This window comes from Lipotes vexillifer, unplaced genomic scaffold (genome assembly GCF_000442215.2).
Source record: "Lipotes vexillifer unplaced genomic scaffold, Lipotes_vexillifer_v1.1 scaffold288, whole genome shotgun sequence".
Lineage (NCBI taxonomy): Eukaryota > Metazoa > Chordata > Mammalia > Artiodactyla > Lipotidae > Lipotes > Lipotes vexillifer.
The window spans coordinates 1-7,516 of record NW_006792503.1 but is presented as its reverse complement, the minus strand read 5'-3'; the positions used below and the strand labels follow the sequence as shown (position 1 = coordinate 7,516).

At 38.9% G+C, this 7,516-nt stretch overlaps 1 pseudogene; it reads right to left on the bottom strand.

The window, feature by feature from the left end:
• Positions 1–522: 522 nt before the first annotated feature.
• Positions 523–2,898, bottom strand: LOC103070499 (serine/threonine-protein phosphatase 4 regulatory subunit 3B pseudogene; annotated as a pseudogene).
• Between the last annotated feature and the right edge of the window lie 4,618 nt (positions 2,899–7,516).

Below are 7,516 nucleotides of genomic sequence, written 5' to 3'. Positions count from 1 at the left end.
AATTACTCATAAGGGTGAATTTTTGTCAAATCTTCACAGAAATGTGAATAGCTTACCTTATTTTTTATTACAGTTGACTTTGCTTTCCACATAAACATGAATGTAAATTTTTATTTCAAAGAAGGCAACTGAAAAAAGAAAACCATAGCCAGAACCACTGGGCAAATAATGTTATACTGTTAACAGTTGTTTCTAATATATACCCCTGAAACAGAACTACATTAATATTAGATTATCAACCTGTTTTCTCCCCTCAAACAAGACTTTTTTTCTTGCTAAGAAGTTATCGCTCAGGTTCTGGTTAGCTTTTTTCTTTTCTGTCTTTCTTTTTTTGAATTCCAGGAAGTTTGGTTTTACAGAAATAAATTCTCCTAGATGATAACACTGAGCATCTTTGCTACTTATTGAATAGTTATAAGTTCACATGAGAAAGATTTGGATTCAGATGTTTCAGCTAATGTTACAGAATTTTATTAATGCTTTGATGTGTACAGACTTTTAGTAATGTAGAGTTTAGTAATGTTAAGGGTTTTCCCTTAAGACTTTATGAGCTAGATGTAGTTTTTTCCTGGGGGGGGGTGTTTCACCTTCTTTATCTCCTTTGTTGTCATCTGAATAATCCACTAAGTCCACCATGCTGCTATCGTTTGGGTTACCTGCTCCACTAGCATCACTAGCAGAATGGAATGAAGTAAATTCAGAGCCACCCAAAGATGTTTTTGGGGGAAGATCTACCTTGTCTTCATTTTCTTTTGCTTTTTTAGTCTCCACAAATTTATCATAATGATCTTGAAAATCACTTTCTGATGATGACATACCTGCTTTTTCTTCCTCTATATTTTCTTTAAAACTCATCTCTTCCTTATGCTTCAAGACACTGGCACCTCTGCAGAATATCTTACTATACTGTACAGGATACAAATTCTTCCATCGTTGATTGTTCCGGTATTTCTGTTCTTCATACTTAATCTTCAATCCTTTGAATGTCTGAACGTATTCAATTGACTCAAGTGTTTCATAAAACTCTTCAACTATATGTGCAACAAGAGACCTGATATTTTCCTCTCTTATGTATTCAAACAGCTCAATAATAGCTGAATTCAACATATTGTACTGAGTTCCATTATCCAGAAGGGCATTTACAACTGGCTTAAAAAGGTTTCCCTCGATCATGTAAAAATTATAAAGTTCATCTTTAAGGCCAATCATCCTTCTCATAAAGCGAAGAGCACACAAGACCAGGAAAGTGTGCTTTGAATTCATCAAGATCAAGACTCTTCTTAGCAAGTCTTTTCTCAAAATATAGGTTTTTATGTAATATGTGTGATGTTGCACACAAAATGTGAGCAGCTCTAAAATTAAGGCAAGCAGCTCTGCTGTTTGGTAATTATTGAAGCAATTTTTGTTGTTTTTGTCAGATCCAACTATATTATCCTCTTCACATATATCTTCTGAAGTAGCTGACAAAAGTGGTGCTATGAAGTTATGTATACAACGTCTATAGAAGAAATTTAGAAATTCATTTATTTTATATTTTCTATGCATTGGCAGCATGTTGTTAGGATCAAGTAGAGCACAAAGAAGTCTCATTAAATGAACAGCACCTCCTAGCTCAGGGTCAGTATCACAGATCATTTTTTCAATTATTAAATTAGTGAAAAGTTTGCCATCTTCACTTTGCTGGGCTTCTTCCATCATAAATCTTTGGACAATGAATGGAGTATACTTCACTAGATCAGCAAGTATATCAGCAGCAACTGACCTTAATCGCAAATCATCCATGCCCATTACAATTTTAAGAGCAGGAAGAATTCCCAATTCTGTCAGGGTTGTGAATAGTGCACACTTGCTTTCAGAACATAATAGATGAGAAAATACACAGAATTCCTTTAAAAAAAATACCAGGTCACGCCGTTTATCATCATCTGTGGTCTTATCCCTTATCTGTGCAAAAACTTCAGCCAAATACTCGTCATCTTCCTGCAACATGTTGACTAGCTCAACCTTGTTAAAAAAAATAAAACTTGTAAGATTAGAAAGAATATTGTCTTGAAACATGGATGGTGTAGGCAAAAGGATGTCATGAATGTACTGTACCCTGTACGTCTGATGTATTTTTTGTCGAAGTTCACAGTCTGTTATTGGTATAACTTCCCTGAAGTTTGCTTTTTGGGTTAAGAATTCCCTATGCCTTTTTGGCTGAGCCAAAGCAGGGTCATATTCAAGGCATCCCACCACATCCATGATACACTCACCAGAAAACAGGATCTCAAACAGAGATATATTGTCGAGGAATAAGATTCCTTTAATAATTTCATGCAAATGGTATAAGCCTTCAGTATACTCTAGGTTCTCACAAGTGTGGAACAACTGCAGTAGTTTTTGAATATAGTCCTCCCTTTCCAAGACCAGAGCCAGGATTTCTTTATCCATAGGTGAGGTGAGACCCAAGGTAACTAAGTCAACAATCTGTTCAAGTTTACCGAGTTCGCAGTTTGGCAGGTCGAGCAGTTCACTGGTTTTTGGCGAGTCATCACACTCTTTGGCTCCTGATTCATCCATGATGTCGCGTAACGTTTCGACACATGGGACTTTACTGTGAACCTGGCAAATGGCTTTCCAGACCTTATGACAAATTGCCGTGTCCTGGAAATGTAACGCTGTACCACGGTTCTCAGCCTCAAACCAAAAAATTAACGTTCCTTCTTTCTCATAGTACATGTCTGGATTTATCTTTGACTCCAAGATCAGTGAGTCATCGGACTTGGATCTAACTAGCAGAAACATGGCCTGGGCCCCCTCCTCATAAGTGGATGAGATGTGCCCTGTGCCTAGAATGACCCATTGTTGTTCATCTTTCAGGGTATAGACTTTTACGTAGTGCTTGTTGCCCACCATGGCGACCTCGGGTCTCTTCACACCAGCCCTGGTCTCGGCGGTCCCCGCTTCTGTTATGCCCCGACTCAACGACGGCTGGCTCTGTGGTGGCAGCGACAGTAGTTGAGGTGGCTAGTGGGGAAAATCGTAATAGAACATGGTGGATAAATAGTGGCCACAGGGACCCCGGCAGCTCCTCAGTTCAATAGGGTTTCCCCGGAGTCCCACTACTCACTCACATCCCTGGAGCCCCTCCTTCCATGTTGCGATTGAAGCAGTGAGTCACTGAGCCTGCTCACTGCTGTCTAGGAAAGCCTCTATTATGTCAAGATTCTTATGATTCCCCCAGGATTCTACCCAAAAGGAACGTTCTACACTTAAGGCGAGATGCCACCAAGCCTACCAATGGAGGCTTAGGAATGTGAGCAAAGGGCCCTGCTCTTTCCATAAAAGGTTTTGTCCCCGAGAAACATTTTCACTCATCAAGTGTGTGGGGATGGAGACTTAGGACCCTAGACAAAAGAAAGCTTAATCACTTATGTCCTGAGCAAGTCAACACCGAACACCGTGTGTCAAAGAAAAACACTTCCCCCAACAAGCCCTGCTCCCCCCAACTCTGCCCCTCTCCCCAGAGAAGCAGGAACAAGTGTACTGTAGACCATTACCAATGACTAGAGATCTGTAGGTAGGCCTTCTTTAAAAGGCTTAGCCAATGTCGGTATCACTAACTTACCCATCCTTGGGAGAGGATATTGTTCTAAGAGGGAGTTGGCAACTCCTTTACTCTGTTCAGCTCAGGCTAAAGCTCTATCTTTCAGCACAACAGGGAAAACATTTCCTCAAATTTTCCCAATTCTATAACCACACTCTTTATTGCTAGGGAAGAAGTGGGCCAGAGGGAAACTCAGTTGAAATTAGCCAAAAGTGAGTATTGAACACCACAGATCAATTGTTTTATTTCTTTTCTTAATAATTATGGTAGTAATAGCAACCACAATAACTAAGGAATGATAACTTGACTGCTTATTATTATAAAGGTAATAATATCATTGACCAAATATAGTAATTTAGCGCTTATGTTCAAGACACTGTGACAAAAACGTTTATATATTTTCTTACTTAATTTTAATAATAACCTAGTGAAATAGGAGTACTAAGTGTCCTTCAGAAAACAAACTTAGAGAAGTTAAATAAATTGCCAAAGATCATATGGCTAATAATTTGAGGAACTCTGAACACATGTCTTTCTGATTACAAAATTGGTTTTCTCAGCCATTGAAGTATGCTATCCCCTGCTTTTCTTGGCCTTCATTACACTTTATTTTACATTCCTTCCATCTGTATAATTTGTAATCAGCATAAAATTATCAAGAGAAGATGAAAGTCACGCACTTCCTCCTTTAGATCCACATCTGTGTACAGCCAGTGGAAAAATAGAAGCTTGTATATGGCAATTCTGTTAAATATAATTTTAATAGTAACCAAGTTGATTTTTGATGTAGCAGCAACTTCTGCAGTTTTCTTAAAAAACAATTTTTTTCCCCAAAACATTAACCCTGTTATTGCAAAGGAGAAACTGAGAATTGGGCCGCATCAAGCACATTTGAACTTGAAGAGTCCTATTTGTAACAATCACTTCATTTTACATAGCATTGGAGATGTGCGACCATTCTCAAGTAGAGAACAGAAAAACTCTTCCACACACCTCTCTTGCAATGTAGCCTCCAGGAGGTTACTGTACAGGAATATTCCCTGGGACAGTACAGTCAGGGCTCTTTGGGAATTGAATGCAAATGACAATCATTTCATGAGAAAATTTAAATCAGTGCCAGGATACTGCTGGTTTAGAAACATTTACAAATTATAAATAATACTTAAACATAAGAACTCATAAATGACTAATACAAAATTTGGCATGTGTGCTAGTTAAAAGCTCCCGTCTTATTTCAATAAAAGAGAATATGCAAATATATAATAACAATAATAACATGCATGCTAATGGTCCAATTTTTTTCTCTGCTGTGGTTATATTAAAGTTGCTACTAGAATCAATTATAATACTGTCAAGTGTCTGAATATGCCCTCAGTTCCATTCTCTGAGAGGCATTCAGCACAAATCTATGTGTTCTCACAATTTTATCACAGGGAGTTTCCCTTAGGCCAATTAAGGTCCCTTTATCTTAATTAGGTTAACTAGAATCTCTTTACAGTCTAAAAGAGCCTCAAGTCCGAATTTCTTATTGCTATTTCTGCAGTAGATTTTTCAGTTCCTGTCTTATTTGGTTTGGGAAGTAGAACAATGCCCTTTTTTTGTTTCAGTAGTTCTACCTATTTAAGATTATTATTTTTTTGGTGTTTCGTTGTTTTACAGAGAGCAGGGTAATGTGAATAAACAAATGCCATATTCTAGGAGCCGTGTAAGTCCCTTCTAAAGGCATTATTTACTTTTTATTTAATCCTCGTACAATAATGGCCTGAGGAAGGTATTATTTCTACCATATTAGAGAGGAAAAAAACTTGAAACTCCAAAACTGAATCAAACATTTGGTTCAGACCTCTGCAGTAAGTGATGATGCTAGGATTTGAAAGTAGGCCTGTATAGCTCTGACTCTCCACTTTACTGTTCCGAACATGCAATGCTTTCTCTTAGGCTATGCCTAAATTGTTACAGCAGATGTTTATAATGTGGATGAAGAATGTCACCTGCCATATCAGTAAACAAAGGACGTTGTGCCATCAAGCCAGCAGCCACTGCAGCCACCCCCCAACTGTGCACCCTGAGGGATTTAGGATGGAGAAAAGCAGGATACTGACCCTAGATAGTTAAGGTGCATATCAAAGGAATGATTTCAATGAGCCCAGACTTGCGCATCTTCCCATACATAGAAAAGCACCAAATTCCTTAACTTGAGACGTCTGGTTTTCTTTAATTAAAGGTAATCTTTTGATGTTCTGACTACTACCTGGTTTTTGTCACAAAACTATATCTCCTGGCTTCTCCCTTACCTCTTTGGAGCAGTCCCTCAGAGCTATCGGAGATGCTGCTTCCCAGGTTTAAGTCTTCAGAAAGTCCACCGAATAAAACATAATTCTCAGCTTTTAGGTTGTGTGTGTGTTTTTTTTTTCGGTCTACAATGACAATGTGATTTTTATCCCAACTATCACTTCTATTTGATGTTTCTCCTTTCTTGGGGTGGGGGTGGGGGGGTGGAGGAAGGAAAATCACTGAGGCCAGTTCAAAATGAAACCAAGTGAAACCGAGTGGGGCCCTGTGAGGCTCCCAGGCACGGAGGCCTCTTTTTTTGTCCCCCATTTCTTGTAGACAAGACTCCAGCCTCCATGACCTTCCCTGAGTTCCAAAGGGCAGATTGGAACAGTTGCTAATCAAGGGAGGAGTAGCCAAGAAACCACCTGAGGCAAGATTAAAGGGACCAGAGAAGCTCATCAAGATTAGGAGGCAGGACTACCTGAGACCCTGCACACACCCTAATCTTGTCAGCAACCCCACCCTTGGGAAGCACTGCTATAAAACTCCTTATCAAATCCTACTGGGTTGGGACATATAGTTTTTTGAGGCAGGAGTCTGCTGGGTCCCCCTTTGCCTGGCAAAGTAATAAAGCTATACTTTTCTACTTTACCCCAAACTCTGTCTCCGAGATTCGATTCGGCACAGAGAAGTTGAGCTTTTGGCATCAAAAATCAAAATGGATAGACAATCTTAAAACTCTGGATTTCTCTTCTGTTTTGGATGCCTGTCTCTGTCATGCTTCCTCCCCACGACTTTAGGGTACTAAGAAGTAGGTCTTGATGACTCCGCCCTGAAAATAATTTTAGGTAAGGATCTTGTAACTCATCCACATTTTATGGCAACTAAGGGCTTAAATTTTATATTTCTCAGAGTTATTTTAGAAGAGAATAAAGAAATGAGTCACCCATTTCTTAATTTTACTTATAGGTAACTCAAACCACATATATACATATAGAACATTTAGATAGCTAAATATTCTATCTATAAGAGGAGAGAACATTTCATAGTGAGAAAAGCAAGGTTGTTTTTAATTTTATGAAATAACATTAAAATACAATTATTCAAACGTACCTGCTCTAAAATTTTCAACATCAAAATCATTAGTGAAAAACACACATGCTTGTTCCCTACAAGTTCTCCTTGTAACTTATTTAGTGGAGTGTTGTCCTTTTGGGCCACCATCATCTCTGATTTGGAAATCTGTAACAGTCTTCTCCCCCAGCTTCTGTCTTTCCCCCCAACTAGTATATTCTCAACCCAATAGCCAGAGAGGACTCATTTAAAATATGTTGCTTCCTCCCACTCTTCTGCACCAAATCAACCTGTTTCCACCTCACTCAGAATAAAAGCCCAAGTTCTATCTATGGTTTATAAGGCCCAGTAAGACCTGGCCCCCTTGACGTATGTGAGCTCTTCTCTTGGTAGTCTCTCTCTCCTTTATCCTGCCCCAGCCACACTAGCCACCTTGTGATATCTGAAGCACATCAGGCACACTCCTGCCTCAGGGCCTTTGTACCTGCCATTTCTTCTACCTGGAACACTATTTCTCAATATCTACATGACTTATACCTTCACCTCATTCAAAAATTTATTCATATGCTTTTTTTTTTT